We start from the raw sequence: 18,586 nt of genomic DNA, 5'->3' as shown, positions 1-18,586 counted from the left end.
CCCTAGCGCTCCCGGCACAGTGGCTAGTTGCAATTAAATTTTCAATTGACTATATCTCAGCAACGGCTCAACCGATTTTCAAAATTCTTTTACCAATCTCTTCTCCGAATCCTAAAGTTTCAGATAATTGAACAGAAATTATTCTAGGGGTGTTCAAATTTCCTCTAGAACAGTGCAACCGATATATTTTTTAAAATGTTTACCTAATAGGAAGCGGTCTGAAAATTACTGTACGCATAATGGATGTGTGTGGTATAGTATAAGATAAAATATTTTGAACATCCCTAGCGCTCCCGCACGATAATCGAAAATTTGTTGAAACTAAATTTTAAATCAGTTATATCTCAGCGATGGCTTAACCGATTTTCAAAATTATTTTCCTTACATGTTGTCCTAATCTTCTAGTTTCAGATAATTGAATAAAAAATATTCTAGGGGTGGTCCAATTTTCTCCATATCAGTGCAGAAGATACGATATTTTTCAGCCATTTTTTCTTCATTGAGGACGTTCAAAATATTTCCTTGAACTTCATAAACCTACATTATTCAAAAGAGAATAGTATAAGATCTATCTGGATACATGCAGTAAACCTCAATTAAAAAGATGTTGAACATCCCTAGTGCTCCTTGAATTGTGACCGAAGCTTGACTGTAACTAAATTTTCAATCGCCTATATCTCAGCGATGGCTCAACCGATTTTCAAAATTATTTTACCAATCTCTTGTACGAATCTTCAAATTACAAAAGCTTGAATAAAAAACCCTTCTAGGGGTGTTCAAATTGCCTCTTGAACAGTTCAACTTGTTTCAAAATATTTATATCATTGTAAAAGTTCTAAATATTTCGGTAAACATCATAAATCTTTGTGATTCTAATGAGAATAGCATAAGATCACTTGATACATATTGTGAACTACATAGTAAATTGAACATCCCTAGCACTACTGGCATTGTGATCGAAATTCGGCTGTAACTATATTTCCAAAGGGGTAAATGTCAGCGATGACTTGACCGATTTGCGGTGTTCAAATGAAAATAGTAGAAGTAACTGGATCCATATCGTTAATCTAACAGAAACATATTTTGAACATCCCTAGCGCTCCCGGCACAGTGGCTAGTTGCTATTAAATTTTCAATTGACTATATCTAAGCAATGGCTCAACCGATTTTCAAAATTCTTTTACCAATCTCTTGTCCGAATCCTAAAGTTTCCGATAATTGAACAGAAATTATTATAGGGGTGTTCAAATTTTCTCTAGATCAGTGCAACTGATACAAATTTTTTTCGACATGTTAATCTGGTTGTAAACGTTCCAAATATTTTAGTAAACATCATAAATCTGAGGTGTTCAAATGAAAATAGTATAAGATAACGATACATATCGTTAATCTAACAGAAAAATATTTTGAACATCCCTAGCGCTCCCGGCACAGTGATAAGTTGCAATTGAATTTTCAATTGGTTATATCTCAGCGATGGCTCAACCGATTTTCAAAATTATTTTACCAATCTCTTGTTCGAATATTCAAGTTTCAAACAAATGAACAATAATCATTCTAGGGATGTTCAAATTTCTCTAGAACAGTGCAATCGATATAATTTGTTCGACATGTTTACCTAATTGTAAACGATACAAGCGCTTCCGTAGACATGATTAATTTGTATGGTTCAAATGGGAATCGTATTCAATAAAATATTTTGAACATCCCTAGCGCTCCAGGCACGATGGTCGAAAATTAGTTGAAGCTTCATTTTAAATCAGCTATATTTCTGCGATTGCTTAACCGATTTTCAATTATTTTTTTACTAATATGTTGTCCTAATCTTCTAGTTTCAGATAAATGAATGAAAAATAATCTAGGGCTGGTCAAATTTTCTCCATACCAGTGCAGCAGATACGATTTTTTGCGACCAGTTTTTCTTCATTGTGAACCTTCCAAATATTTCCGTAAATATCAAACATCTATGTGATTCAAATGAAAATAGTATTAGATAACCGAATGCTTATAGTGAATCTCACAGAAAAATATATTGAACATCTCTTGAGCTCCCGAAATTGAGATCAAATTTTAGCTGTAACCAAAATTTGAATCTTACATATCTCAGCGATGGCTCAACCGATTTTCAAAATGCTTTTAGAACTCTCTTATCATAATCTTCAAGGTTCAAACAATTCAACATTATAGGGGTGTTCAAATTTCCTCTGTGTAACCGATATATTTTTTTTTCGATATGTTTACCAATTTAAACGTTCTATAAATTTCCGTAGGCATAATCTATGTGTGTAGTTTATATTAGAATAGCATAAGAATAAATATTTTGAACATCCCTAGCGCTCCAGGCACGGTGATCGAATTAGTTTGAACAAAATTTTTAATCAGCTGTATCTCTGCGATGGCTTAACCGATTTTCAAAATTCTTCTAGTAACATGTTCTGCAGTTATTCAAGATTCAAACAATTGAAAAAAATCATTATGAAGGCGTTCAGATTTCCTTCAAACCATTACTACCATTACATTTTTTCAATTTGCTCATTCATTGCAAAAGTTCAAAATTTTACCCCAAACATCATACATAAATCTACGTGGTTCAAATGAAAATTGTATAAGATTACTGCATGCGTATCTCAGCCGGTTTTCAGGGTTTGTTTTAAAAATATGTTGCGCAAACCTTCAATTTTCAGACAGTTTAACAATAGTTATTTATGCAACAAGTTGCAAAATGATGATTTTTTCAGCACGAGTCGTACATTTATCCAACGAGGCTTGCCGAGTTGGATAAATACGACGAGTGCTGAAAAAATCGAGTTTTGCAACGAGTTGCATACAAAGTTTTTTGTAATTGCAAAAAAATCCCATTCAGTATAATCCTTGTGATAATCTTGCTACACGTACATGTATCAAGACGAACCACGTGGCAGCATTTATGCGCATCAGCGTGGTGCTTTTGTTTGATCAGGTAGGCTATGATAGGGTAGGCGTCAGAAATTTGCGCAAACTCCCGTCGTCGTCATACCGCAACCGTATTATGGACAAGAGCAAAAGTAGCTTCAGCTGCTGCTTCTACGCCTGATCTGCAAATCTAATCTGGATCTGGATAGTCCTGATTCGGATTCGAGCTTATTAGAGGATGTAGAAGTATCAGCTGTGTCTACGGTAGCCTCGAAAGTTTTCGAAAAGTGGGTTCTAGCAAAGGTGCCGAAAAGTGCTACTTTTCAGCACTCTTAAGAGTGCCGAAAAGTAGTACTTTTCGGCACTTTTGTTTTTGTGAAGAAAAGTAGGCCGTTTTAATGTTACAACCGCGAGTGAAAAGTAGGGGAAAATGCAACGCAATTACAAAAAAATCATTCTATGGTTGCTGTGTAACAACAACAGCAACAGTGCAACCTAAAAATATATTTTTCAACATATTTGCCTCATTGTAATCATTCTGAATATTTCGCATACTAGCACTCCCAGTACGTTAAATTCTTAAGTTCCACAGTTCGTAGCTAAGAGTTGTCTTTACTAATTACCATTTTGCCTTAATATATCACGTGACATGCACGAAGATTCTCTTTGAAAAGACTACACCGTCTTCAACCAGAGGTTGTACAGACTGAACGATCACAAATATGAGACAACGGACAACACACGAAAAACCCAGTAGTCGTCCAGTGATGAATTTTCCGATTCACGAAAAGTTTTCACCGACTGGAGCAGGAATCGAACCCAAACTGCGAGGCTTACGAAACGCCTAGACGACTGACGCCTCTAACCGCACGGCCACGAAGGCCACAAAGATTCTCTTTAGTAGTAGTCAAAGTTTTTTACACGAAGTTTTTTCCTTCCATCATAAAAATCAGTTTTGTACCAGTTTAATTTCTCTTTTTTTATTACTAAATTCAACGAAACGGCTTGACGGTTTTTGAAACATTGATGTAGTGAAAATATTCATGACTCATTCACACTAATTCAGTGTAAACCAAATGTTCATCAAAATAAAAAAAAATCATCAATTTAAATCTGTGTCAATTGGAACAATTCTCGCAATATTTATGGAACACTTTTGCTCTATGTGTTTTGCAAATACATGCTGCACATGTAGCACAAAATATGCTGCTCCTTATTTTTCCGTGTACACAGTAGTAGCATATTGATTTCGTTGCAGATTTTCGATGTGAAGCCGGCTCTCCAGTACACGCAAGGCACACATATTCTGAGCGTGTCAGTATGTGACTGGCACAGAACATTCGGCTGCATTTCTTACAGTTGATCAAACTAGCCTTTTCCAAGCAGGCCTCACATTCATTTCGGGCAAGTTGTTGGTGGTCATCGTTCTGATGTAGGCAGTCAGGTTTATGACTTATGAATGTTTATGCGTTTTACTGCTGTATTAGTGAAATGTTGAGGGGGGTTGTAACGCATTGTACCTAATACATTTACGCACCGCGAATAATGGGAAGGCCATATCTTGTGAGCTCATAGGAGGACGGAAATGAAATCAGGTACCTCCGTTAGTGTAAAGCACAAACTATTGCGGAGATTCCACCTGTTTAGTCTCCTGCGCGAAAATTAGTTGCGTGGATTTTTCTTGCGTGGGCCCACAGATATAAAAACAGACCGCGTCCTGGTGAATATTTTACGCTGTGTTCTTAAGTACAAATTTGGTGATAGTTTTGCTTTGTAAACAAACATTTATAACGCACAAATCTTCACAACGGGCAATATAAAGGTCCTTTCTCATTTCATCGGACCGGGAAAGGATAGGTCCCGACCAGGATAGTGAGAAATAAGTCATGATATTGTTGGAAATAAATCGATGCCCGAACGTGGCTCTGTCCGCTCCTAGAATAGTCCTTTATAATTAGTGTTTTATCGGCTTACCCCAAAATTTACCCTCACATGGCTACGTGCTAGGATGCTACGTGGATACTTGATTTCAATTGTTTCAGTTACAGTTGCCACCACGTGTGTCCAGCCACGTGCAGTACTATAAGCAGCTGTGTATAATGTTGTCTTGGTTCTGGAAATTGAGTTCTACACCATTTATCATCAAAATCTAATGCAAATATTACATGAATCACGCCGATTTATGACGTTTCCATCTAGAACATATACAATGTAGTAAAAAAGGGCGAAAAATATTGCAACGGCTGTCCTTTTGTGTAGGAAATTTGAACAACCCTCCACTATATAGAATTTTATACAATTCTCTTATGAATCACCTAGATGTATGATGTTCACGGAAATATTTAAAACTTTTACAATGAAATTTTTAAAACTGTGCTGGAAAAAAAATTCAACACCACTAGAATAAGTTTTGTTCAATGGTTCCAAACATGAAGTTTCAGACAAGAGATTAGTAAAAGAATTTTGAAAATCGGGCGAGCCATCGCTGAGATGAAGCCAATTAAAAATCATAGTGCCGGGAGGGCTGGGGATGTTCAAAACCTGTTTCTGTGAGGCTAACTACATGTTTCCGGCATTTTTATACTTTTCTCATTTGAAGCCAGCAAATTGGTGATGTTTGCGGATTTTTTTTTTATAACGCTTACAATGAAGTGAAAATGACTGAAAAAATGTGTGTCGGTTGCACTGTTCTGAAGGAAGCTTGAACACCCCTAGAACGTATTTTGTTCATTTGTTTGAAGTTCGAAGACTTGAACAACATATTAGCAAAATAACTTTGAAAATCAGTTGTGCTATTGCTGCAATATTGCAGATTGAAAATTTAGTCATCTTTATAAGAGCGCTAGGGATGTCCCAATATTTTTTTCTGTGACAGTTTCAGAACGTTTACATTTAGGTAAACATGTCGGAAAAAAAATTGTTTCGGTTATCTGGTTCAGGGGAAATTTTAACATCTCTAGAATGATTTTTGTTCAATTGTCTGAAACTTAAAGATTCGATAAGTAAAAGAATATAAAAAACCAGTTGAGTTATTTTGCGAGATATAGCCAATTGAAAATTTATTTATAGTTTAATTTCAATCACCGAGTGTGTTTTTATGTGATTCACAATATGTATCCTTTTATGTTATACTGTTCTAATAAGAATCTCGCAGATTTCTCATGCTTGTGAAAATATTTAGAACGTTCAAAATGAAGTAAACAAGTCGAAATAAAATACACCGGATGCAGAGCTCTTGAGGAAATTTGAACACAAAACAAAATTCTGACAAGAGATTAGTCAAATAATATGGCAAATCGGTCAAGTCATCGCTGACATATAGCCCATTGAAAATATAGTTACAGCCGAATTTCGATCACAATGCCGGTAGTGCTAGGGATGTTCAATTTACTATGTAGTTCACAATATGTATCAAGTGATCTTATGCTATTCTCATTAGAATCACGAAGATTTATGATGTTTACCGAAATATTTAGAACTTCTACAATGATATAAATATTTTGAAACAAGTTGAACTGTTCAAAAGGCAATTTGAACACCCCTAGAAGGGTTTTTTTCAAACTTCTGTAATATGAAGATTCGTACAAGAGATTGGTAAAATAATTTTGAAAATCGGTTGAGCAATCGCTGAGATATATGCGATTGAAAATTTAATTACAGTCAAGCTTCGGTCATAATTCAAGGAGCACTAGGGATGTTCAACATCTTTTTAATTGAGGTTTACTGCATGTATCCAGATAGATCTTATACTATTCCCGTTTGAATAATGTAGGTTTATGATGTTCAAGGAAATATTTTGAACGTCCTCAATGAAGAAAAAATGGCTGAAAAATATCGTATCTTCTGCACTGATATGGAAAAAATTGGACCACCCCTAGAATATTTTTTATTCAGTTATCTGAAACTAGAAGATTAGGACAACATGTAAGGAAAATAATTTTGAAAATCGGTTAAGCCATCGCTGAGATATAGCTGATTTAAAATTTAGTTTCAACAAATTTTCGATCATCGTGCTGGGAGCACTAGGAATGTTCAAAATATTTTATCTTATACTGTACCCCACACATCCATTATGCGCACAGTAATTTTCGGACCCCTTCCTATTAGGTAAACATTTTGAAAAAAAATAAATTATATCGGTTGCACTGTTCTAGAGGAAATTTGAACACCCCTAGAAAAATTTCTGTTCAATTATCTGAAACTTTAGGATTCGGAGAAGAGATTGGTAAAAGAATTTTGAAAATCGGTTGAGCCGTTGCTGAGATATAGTCAATTGAAAATTTAATTGCAACTAGCCACTGCCGAGAGCGCTAGGGATGTTCAAAATATTTTTCGATTGTATTTACGATATGCATCCAGCTATTTTATACTATATTCATGTCAACCACGCAGATTTATGATGTTTACTGAAATATTTTGCACGTTTACAATTACATAAGCATGTCGAAAAAAATTTGTATCAGTTGCACTGTTCTAGAGGAAATTTGAGCACCCCTAGAATAATTTCTGTTCAATCATCTGAAATTTTAAGATTCGGACATGAGATTGATAAAAAAATTTTGAAAATCGGTTGAGCCATTGCTGAGATATAGCCAATTAAAAATTTAGTTACAACAAATTTTTGATCTTGGGGCCGGGAGTGTTAATATTTTAATTAATACACGTTACCCATTAAAACACGACTTCCCAAAACAACAAACACTTTCCAAACCGAAAAAGCCTACTTTGTTCGAACGGCGGAATGTGACATTCACGTATTTCCCTAATTTGGGTTAAACCAAGGTTTCAAAATCCATCTGCGCGCAAACATATTCCAATGAAAGCGATACCACGTGTCCAACGGCCAAGTCCCGAGTCGCTGCTGCGCGTTTCCAATCAATTAGCAGCGGCGGAGTTAGACTTCTCTGTTTGGTCGTCGTCGTAGCGATTGCAAAGATGCATTTTAAATTAGCTCCGGTCGATTTGTTTGGCGACGGTCGGCGGCGTCGCCACAGCAGATCGTATAGCAGTGATTAAAAACATGGCGGTGGTGCCGTGCGATCGACCATTTGGAGGTTAGAGTGTGCAGCACTACTAGTGCACACTAGTTAATTTGTCGTTTTATGTGCGTTTTGAGTCGCAGGAGGCTATGGCCGGTCGCGTCATGTGGTACCTACCCTTCTATTGGCGGTTGATCACGAGATTTACCACTTTGAGTGTTTGTGTTTGATTGTTGAATGAGTAGGCGGCGGCAGAGAGGAAAGGTTGACTTCGGTTGGAGCGCAGTGCAAACTTGACACTCGTGGGACGTAAACAATTGATACCTCTGTCATAATTTTGCACGCGAACGCAACTAGAATTTGCGCGGTTGTTGTGATTGAGAAGGAAACGCGCGGCCTACTCGATGGCGATAGTGGAAGTTTTCGATGCACTCAGAGAAATGGGCATATTATTTTGATGCACTTCTGTGTTATTTTTATTCAAAGTGTATCAACTGTCACTGTGAAATATTCCATGTTAGAAATATTTCACTCATTTTGAAATTTCTCCAGAATATTTTCTCGGTGTCCATCTCCGAGACGAGGAGAAATCTCATCTTAATTTGCTTGACTAAACAAAGTGACTGAAACTTTTTCTCGCATATACTAGCGGCGCGCGTGGCGTGAGGAGTGCACATGCATTTGTGTTGTTTGACGCCGCTCGACTCGCACCTTCTTCGCCATCCCTATGGCAAACGGCAAGTGCAACTTTTGTCGAGGATGGTGTATATATGGGGCAATTTACGCCTAAGTTTTGTTGCGCGCGTACGTATGTACGTTTGTATACACACAGCACAGCAGAAGAAAGAAACTCGATTGGACTCCGCTTGAGCTAGATACCTACTCTTCACTCGACTCTGACATTCTCAAGATCGTTTCGTTTTTACCCAATACCTAGCCTAGCTATACCGACCATTTCGCCCTGTTTTTGCAACAACCCTAAAGAGGCTATAGCTGATACCTGGCGGGACTAGGGTCTATGTCGGAACGTGGGTAGTCCTCGTCGCCATTGCGGCCACGTTTTTACGCGAAGTTCACGAGCACGAGCAACTTCCAGTGCGGTCGTCCGTCGTCATTCTATGCAAAAGGTGAATCAATATGTTTGTTTTCGTCGAGTTACCAATGGTGACGAACGACCGCCGCCGACTACTACTAGATAACTGTCATACCGAGTCGTTTTTTTGTTTGCACTTTTTAGAGCGCTACTAAGCTGATGCAAAAAGTCGCTCGCCAACGTCTACTGCGACCTGCGACTATTGTGGCACAGTTCGAGGATCCATTGATTACTTTTTTTTTCCTAGCCTGCTTTGCCTTCTGCTCGTTTGCGCCACGTGATTATTGCTTCGTTCGTAGGGGCATGACACTCACCGGTCGGTAACAGGTTGCACGGGACACACGGGAACCAGGCAAATGAGTTTGTTCATTTTAAATCCCAAATGACTGTCTGTCAATCGATTTGACAGCGGGGGCTGCTTGGATAATAATTAACGACAGCCAGCACAGTGGTTCATCTCTGTGTCTGTGGGTGGGTCTGGGTAGGGGATTTCTATTATCGATGCTCTGACATTGAGATGACGGACTAATTATTATTATCCTGATTGGTCCTCCTAGCTGGTTTTGAAACCAGACGAGAGATGCAAATGCAGAATGCGTGGTGTCTGCCCGGGACAGATGGATTGTGGGTGTTGGGGAACAGTCATTGTTTTCTGTGGAACTTCACGTGGCGACTTCATTTGGACTTGGACCATGTGAATTGTTGGGAAATTTCCATACGGCTATTTGCAATTTTGAACCAACCTCTAACTATTTTTCAAACATCTAAACCGTATCTACAAATTGCGTATTTCAAGTTTTTTGGAAGAATTCCAGTTTTTAAGAACTCCCTGAATGGCCTACACATCGGATCTACAGGCGTAATCAGTGATCCATTGGAGGATTATGAATTAAATTCAGTCTTACATAGTCTCATGTAGTTATGAGCTGTCAAGTGGTTAGCTCAATGTTTTTTGATTTGAAGATCTCCAAAAACCCCCTTAGTATAGGTCATCGGATCTACAAGCGTAACTAGTTGTCTCTACGACCTTATTTGTTAAGTTTCATATTTACACAACTTCAAGTAGCTACGACTTATAAAGTTGAGGTTTCAACGATTTTTTGTGGTTTCCAAGAAGTTCCATAAGTAAAGGTTTACAAGCTTAACCAGTCTGAGACATCTCTGAAACCCCTCCAAAGCCCACCTGAAAGTCTGTGAAGCCCTCTAAAATCCTCGGGAACCTCTTTGAAATCCCATTGAAACGTCTCTGGTCTGGAACCCTCATGAAAATCTCTGAAGTTAACTCAAAAGCCTGTGAAGCCCCTTAAATCCTCCGAGATCCGCACTGAAATCCGCTGAAGTGTCTGAAATCCTCCTCAAGCTCACCTAACGGCCTGTAAAGCCCCCAAGACCCCCAAGACCCCCAGAAATCCCTTTGACCCTTAGAAACGCCCTGAAACGCCTTGAAATCCTTCTATAATCCCCATGAAACTTCTGGAGCTCACCTGAAAGTCTGTAAACCCCCTAAAACTCCCGGGAAATCACTTGAGACATTTTTGAAACTCTTCAGTTTACCTGAAAGTCTGTGAAGCTCTCCAAAAGTCCCTGAAGTCTTCCAAAATCCTCTTAAAACCACTGTAAACTCCATCTGGATCTTCTGAAACTCTACTGACAGACTCTGAAACCCTTGAAACCTACGAAAACGCCCTCAAACGTCTTGAAATACCTCTTAAGCCCCTTGGAGCTCACCTAAAAACACGGGAACCCACAAGGGGCCTCCTGAAATACCTCTAAAGTCCACTTAACCCCTCTGCAACACCATGAAGCTTGCTGAAACTCACTAAAACCACCCCCTGTGACCTTCACTGAAATTATTTTGATACGCCTTGCTTTGAAACCCCATGTAAAGTCTTTGAAGCCCCCTAAAACGTCCGGAAACCCCCTTGAAACACCTTTGAAACGCCCTGAAACTCTCTGAAGCTTACATGAAAGTCTGTGAAGCTCTCTAGACCTCTTGAAGTCTCCTGAAATCCCCTTGAAACCAATGTAAAACCTACTTAGATCCCTCCTTAAACTTTTCTGTCGGCCTATGAATCGCTTGAAACCTACGAAAGCGCCCTGAAACGTCTTGAAATACCTCTGAAGCTCTTTGGAACTCACATGAGAACACGGAAACTCACTGAAGCCTCCTATAATCTGGAACCTCCTGAAGCTCACCTGAAAATCTGTAAATCCCCCGGAAACCTCCTGAAACTCTAAACTTTTCATGAAACTCTGTGATGCTTCTTACAACCCCTAAAGTCTCCCAATATCTCCTTGAAACCGACGTAGAACTTATTTGGATCTCACCCTAAATTTTTCTTACAGACTTTGATTCCTTTGAAACCTACGAGAACGTCCTGAAACGTCTTGAAATACCTTTTCCCATGCTGTTTCTGGAGTCTCGTTTAATCTTTCTGGAAGCCCTATAAAGTCCCATCAAAACCCCTTTGCAACCACATCTAGGCTTCCTGAAACTCACTCAAACCACTCTCCTGAGACCCCCCACTGAAACAACTTAAAACGCCTTGAACCGCTTTGAAACCCCCCCCCCCCCCCTGAAGTTCTCCTGGAAGCCCCTGAAGGACCAAAGAATCTCCCTCAATCCTCCTGAAGCTCTCCTGAAACGCCTCTGAACCCCTCCTCCCTTAAACTTTCTTGAAAGTCTACTGAAACCCCCTCAAATCCCTCTGAAACCACACAGAACCTGTTCATAAACTGCATGGGAATGGGAGTCTGGCCGAAGCCTACGGTTCATACGAATTTCAAAACCAGTGTAATCCCAGAAAGAATCAGTGATATGCTTCCAAAAGATCCATCATGGATTCCTCCAGAAAATTCGGCAAGAATTTCTTCAGGGATTAGTCAAGGAGTTTCTTCAGAGATTCCTACAGGATTCCTTAAAAAGATTTCTTCAACAATTCCTCTAAAATTTCAATCCAGCAGGATTCAGGGATGCCTCTAGGAGATCTCCCAGACATTTCGACAGGAGTTCCATGAGAGATTCTTTCAGCAGGATTCCGAGATGCCTCCTGGAGATCCATCAGTGATTCATCCAGAAGCTCATTCAGGGATTCCCATAAGGGGTCCTTCAGAGATAAGTCTAAGAGTTCCTTCAAGGATTCTTTGCGATGTTTCTTCAAGAATTTCTACAATAGTTCCTTTAGGAGTTAGTCCAGAAGTACGTTGACGAATTCCTTTATAATTCAAATGAGGAATTTCTCCTGGCGCTACTTTAGGAATCTCTAAAAGTTCCTTTAGGAATCACTCCAAGAGTTCCATTATGGTTCCTACAGGAGTTCCTTCTGGGATCCCTCCTGTTTTTTTAGGGATTACCCCAGAAATTCCTTAAGTAATTTCTGCAGGAGTTCCTGCAAGGATTCCTCCAGGGCTCCAGGAATTCTTAAAGAAATTTCTCCTGGAATTCCTCTGAGATTCTTGGAAATTCTTCAAGGGTCTCTTTTAAAATTTCTTCGGGGATTCCTCTAGGAATTCCTTCGGAATGCCTCATTGATTCAGATTTTTCAGACATTCTTTCAGGAGTTTTTTTAGGGATTTCTCTAGGAATTCCTTCAGGTATTCCTGCAGATGTTCCTCCAGGGATTAATCCAGGAGCTCCTTCGTGTTTTTCTGAAGCATAGTGGGTCTTTCTCGGATTGCTCCAGAATTTTCTTTGAGTTCTTTGAGGCATTCTTCCAAAAGTTCTTTCAGAGATTCTATCAGGAGGATTCCGGGATGCTTCTGGAGATCCATCAGTGTTTTATCCAGAAGCTTTTCCAGGGATTCCAGTAGAAGTCCTTGAGATATTCTTTTTGACGTTCCTTCAGGAATTCCTTCAGTAGTTCCTTTAGAAATTAGTCCAGGAGATCCGTGAGGAGAATCTTCCTCTATAATTCTAATCAGGGATTTCTACTGGTGTCCGTGTATGGATCTCTCTAGAAGTTTATTCAGGGATCACTCCAAAAGTTCCATTATGGTTCCTACAGGAGTTCTTTCTGGGATTCCTCCTGGATTTTTTTAGGGATTACCACAGAAATTCCTTAACCTATTGGAGACGGCATTTACGCTTTTCTGGATGTAATTTCGCTGATGTAGAACACGTTTGTAAAGGTTGGTTTTCTCGGCTGGGCTAAAGTGACCCATTTGTCTCCGAAGAATTAAGTAATTTCTGCAGGAGTTCCTGCAAGGATTCCTCCAGGGCTCCAGAAAATTTTACAGAAAGCTCCTTTCTCCTGAAATTCCTCTGGAATTCTTCTTGAAAGGATCTCTCCTAAAATTTCTTCGGGGATTCCTCTAGGAATTTCTTCGGAATACCTCATGGAGATTTTTCAGACATTTTTTCATGAGTTTTTTAGAGATTTCTCTTGGAGTTCCTTCAGGTATTCCTACAGAAGTTCCTCTAGAGGTTAATCCAGGAGTTCCTTTGGGTATTTCTGCAGTATAATAGATCTCTCAGGGATTGCTCCATAATTTCCTCCAGTGATCTCTCCAGGAGTTCCTTCAGGGATCTCCTCAGTACTTCCATTAATTTCATCAGGAATTCCTTCAGAAGTACCCTCAATAGAACATAAGTTCTTTGAGGTATTCTTGCAGAAGTTCTTTCAGAGATTCTTTCAGGAGGATTTAGGGATACTTCTGGAGATCCACCAGGAATTTCTCTAGAAGTTTCTTCGGGAGTTATTTCACGGATTCTCATAGAAGCTTCCTTCTGATGTTCCTTCAGAAAATCCTACAGGAATTAGTCCAAGAGTTCCTTCAGAGATTGATCCAGAAGTTCAAAGAGACTCGTACAGATGTTTCTTCAGAGATTGCACCTAAATTCCTTCAGGGACTCCTCCAGAAGTTCGTTCAGATATCTCTCCAGGGTTTCCTTCAGAGATGCTTACAGGAGGATCCAAGAATACCTCCAGGAGAATGCAGAGATTACCCCAGAAGTTTCTTCAAGGATTCCTACAGATATTCATTTAAGGAGTCCTGGAGTTTCTTAGGGGATTCCTCGAGAAGTTCCCTTAAGTTTTTTTTTCCAGCAGTTCTTTCAGAGATTTTTCTAGACGGATAAATGGATGCATCCAGGAGTAACATAAGAGATTACTCCATAAGTTTCTTCAGAAATTTCGACAGGAGTTCCTTTAGGGATTCAAGAATTTCTTTGGGATTAAAATCAGGCATATCTCCAGGATTCACTTGAAGGATCCATCATGGAGTTCCTACATGAGAGGATGTCTTTCAGGAAATCCTCCAGGATTGTCTTCTGGAATTCCTCCAGAAATTCTTTCGGGGATTCCTCCTAAAAATCTTTCGGGTATTCCTCCTGGAATTCATTCAAGGATGCCTCCTAGAATTCCTGGATATCCTTGGCTGATTACTCCTAGAAATCCTGTGGAAACTCCCGGTGGAATTACTTTGGTGATTCCTGCTAAAATTCTTTCGGGGATTCCGGAGATCCTCCTGGATTTCCTTCGAGAATTCTTCCTGGAATTCCTTCGGGGACCTCTCCACAGGGATTCCTCCAAAATTCAAACCAGGGATTTCTTCAAAATTTTCTGCAGGAATATCTTTAACTCTTCAGATAGTCGGCACACAGGTCTATTGTGAAGCCAAGTAAAACTCCCGGAAACCCTTAGAAACACATTTGAAAATCATCTAATCTACATCCTGAAAATCTCTAAAGTTTACCTGAAAGTCTATGAAGCTCTCTAAAATCCCCTGAAGCCTACCGAAATCCCGTTGAAACCTCAGTGCCTGTTCATAAACTACAAAGGCTCGAAGAGAGAAGGGGAGTCTGGCTAAAACCTACGGTCTTTACAAATTTTCAAAACTGTGCGATCCCGGTGTTCCGGGATCCCCGAGATTAGTTGTTTATATTGCTCCGGATCCAAGGACAAGAACATAGCCAGGAAATGCAAACTCTAAGATATATAATTATGTACTTTGTGGACATTCAGGGCCATCCAAACTGTTCCGGAATTTAGTTCTTGACATCTACAGCCGCTACAGTAGCTATTTTCGCCATAAAATGGATGGGTTCTATCAAGTATAACCCCCTTGGAAATGTACGAACGATTGCTAAATACCTTTTGGAAATATTCCAGACCATCACTATTACTCCGAAGACACGATCGTCAGATCTACACCGAAGACTGTAGCTCTTTCCGCCAAGTGATTTGACAAAACCAACCAAGTATCACTATAAACGGTATTGTTACACAACCAAACAGAATACATGATTTTCTAAAACTGCTTCAAAAGTACCATTCCGTGATATCTTTGAGTTTATCCAGGTCATCTAATCTACCATGGAGTTCAAAGCATCATATCTACACTTGGGACAGTAACCTTCCTACTAAACAGAATAATGTTGAGTGCAATCAACCATGTTTACTAAATTTTAAGTATTGTACTTTTTGACATATTCTGCGTTCTCCAAGCTGTCCTAGAACTATTTTTTCTTGAAATCTACTGCTCTATCTGGTTTCGCACTGAATAATAACATTATACAAAACAAGGTGGTTGTTGAACACGTCTCCCAAATGCGTCAACTGAAGATTACTTCATCCAGACTGGCCGTTCGTCAATTTCTTCAACTGACGATCACTTAATCCAGACGGTTGTCCAACACCTCTTCCAGTTCCTTCTACTGTAGGCATCTTCATCTAGCCGGTTGTCCAACACTGTTCCGATGCTTCCAACCTATCTTCCAGTTCCACCTACCGGAGACTTTTTCATCCAGACGATTGTCCATCATCCGGTTCGTTCCTAACCGAGAACCAGTCTTCCAATAGTTACAACTAAAGATTACTTTATTCAGATGGTTGTCCAACACATCTTCTGATTCTTTCATTAGCAGGTTATTTTTCTCAGACGGTTGTCCAACCCATCTTCCAGTTCCTTTAACCGACAACTTCTTCATCCTGGTGGTCAAATTAAGAAAATACGTGAATGTCACCTTTCATCGTTCGTACAAAGTAGGCTTTTGCGATTTTGGAAAGTGTTTATTGTTTCGGGAAGTCGTATTTGGTGGGGAACGTGCAGTAATTAGAAGATTAAACTGTGTAGTGCACAGTGTGCACCCTTACATTGAATACACCTGTTTTATACGGGATTAGAATCTGAAACTCCAGAAAATAGTCGCCGTCTAGAATATCGGCCCGCCATTTTGGATTTGCTGATTACTATTCTCGAACTCTAAACATCATCTTTATAAAAATACACCCAGATAACATAGGTTGAAGGCTGAAATTCCACAAAATGTGGGTTGCTCAATATTATAGCCCAGTTTCGTGTTCAAAAAGAATAGATCAAGAAATTGCTTGAACAATTCATAGCCGCGACTGCTTTTTAAATTGTCAGTTCTCCGCAACTGCGTACTGCGGTCGAAGAAAACCAGTTTCTTGAGCGATTCAGACAAGGAATTTTCCACGCATCAAGATAGATCGAGAAATTCGTTCTGATCTACAAACTAAGAGCTTGATGGTTAAATTTCATACTCATACAACCTCAAGTAGCTTCGACGTATCAAGTGTTGGTTTCAACTACTTTTTTGTGGTTTCCAAGAAGTACCATTAGTAAAGGTCATCTAATTTACAAGCTTAACCAGTCTGACATATCTCTGAAACCCCTCTAAAGATCACCTGGAAACCTGTGAAGCCCTTTAAAATCCTCGGGAACTTCTCTGAAACCCCATTGAAACGCCTCTGATCTGAAACCCCCTGAAGCCCCCTGCGAAGCCCCCTAAGACCCCCAGAAATTCCTATGACCCTTGAACCGCCCTGGAGCGCCTTAAAACCCTTCTGTAATCCCCATGAAACCTTCTAGAACTCACCTAAAAGTCTTTGGGCCCCCTAAAACTCCCGGGAAATCACTTGAAACATCTCTGTGAAGTTCACCTGAAAGTCTGAGAAGTTCTCTAAAAGACCCTGAAGCCTCCCGAAATCCCCTTAAAACCGCTGTAAACCCCATCTAGATATTCTGAAACTCTTCTGACAGACTCGCTGAAACCCTTGGGACCTACGAAAACGCCCTGAAACGTCTTGAAATGCCTCTGAAGTCCCTTGGAGCTCACCTGAAAACACGGGACCCCCTGAAGCCTCGTGAAATACCTGTAAAGTCCACTGCAGTACCATGTAGCTTGTTGAAATTCACTAAAAACTCCCATGTAACCTCCTGAAGCTTAGCCGAAAGTCTTTGAAGCCCCCTTAAACCTCCGGAAACCCTTTGAAACACCTTCGAAACCCCCTGAAACTCTCTGAAGTTTACACGAAAGTATGTGATGCTCTCCACAACCCCCTGAAGTCTCCCGAAATTCCCTTGAAACCGCTGTAAGCCCCATTTCCAGCTCCTGAAACTCTTCTGACAGACTCTGAAACCCTTGAGACCTATGAAAATGCCCCGAATTGTCTTGGAATACCTCTGAAGCTCTTTGTAACTCACCTGAAAACACGGAAACTCCCTGAAGCCTCCTATAATCCCATCTAAAACGCCTCTTAAAGTCCCATTAAACCCCTCTGCAACCCACTGAAACCACCCCGTTGAGACCCTGACTGAAACTATTCGAAACGCTTTGAAAAATCTCTAAAACCCCCATGAAACCTCTTGAAGCTCACTTGGGAATCTGTGAAGCCCCCTAAAACTTCCGGAAACACCTTGAAGCACCTTTGAAACTCCCTGAAACTGCCTGAAGTTTACATGAAAGTCTGTAAAGCTCTCTACAACCCCCTGAAGTCTCCCGAAATCCCATCGAAACCGCTGTAAACCCCACTTGGATCCTCCATTGACTTTTTTGACAGACTCTGAATCGCTTCAAGCCTACGAAAACGCCATGAAACGTCTTAAAATACGTCTAAACCTCATAAAACCTCCTGAAATCCCTCTGGAACACTTGCAAAGTCCCATTAAACCCCTTTGCAATCACATCGAGGCCTTCTGAAACTCACTGAAACCACTCCCCTGAGACTCCCCACTGAAACTATTTGAAACGCCTTGAAACCGCATTGAAACCCCCCCAAAAGTTCTTCTAAAAGACCCTGAAAGACCAAAGAATCCTCAATCCTCCTGAAGCCCTTCTGAAACGCTTGGAAGCACCTCTGAAACCCCCACTGAAGCATTCTTGAAAATCTACTGAAACCTCCCCTAAACCCCTCTAAAACCCCACAGGGCTTGTTCATAAACTGCGTAGTATCGAAGCGGGGGAAGGGGAGTCTGGGCCGAAGCTTACGGTCCACACGATTTTTCAATCCTGTGTAATCCCAGAAAGGTTCAGTGATATGCTGCCAAGAGATCCATCAGGCATACCTCCAGAAAATTCTGCAAGAGATGCCCTCAAGAGTTTGTTCGAGGATTAGTCGAGGAGATTCTACGGAGATTCCAACAGGATTTCTGCTAAAATCCCTTCAAAAATTCCTCTATAATTCCAATCAATGATTTCTCCATAAGTTCCGTTAGAGATCTTTTCAGGAGTTCCTTTAGAGATGTCTTGTCATTAGTTCCTTCAGAGAAACTTCTCGCAGGATTCAGGGATGCCTGTAGGAGATTCGAAAAGAGTAAGAGATTCTTTCAACAGGATTCCGAGATGCCTCCTGGAAATCCATCAGTGATTCACCCAGAA

At 40.0% G+C, this 18,586-nt stretch overlaps 1 protein-coding gene across 3 annotated transcripts in view; it reads left to right on the top strand.

The window, feature by feature from the left end:
- LOC115260194 (uncharacterized) overlaps positions 1 to 18,586 on the top strand; it is a 300,226-nt gene that overhangs the window by 248,453 nt on the left and 33,187 nt on the right. The window lies entirely within an intron of this gene.

This window comes from Aedes albopictus, chromosome 1 (genome assembly GCF_035046485.1).
Source record: "Aedes albopictus strain Foshan chromosome 1, AalbF5, whole genome shotgun sequence".
NCBI lineage: Eukaryota > Metazoa > Arthropoda > Insecta > Diptera > Culicidae > Aedes > Aedes albopictus.
Note: the sequence above shows the minus strand (reverse complement) of the source record. Positions and strands in the feature narration are given on the sequence as shown.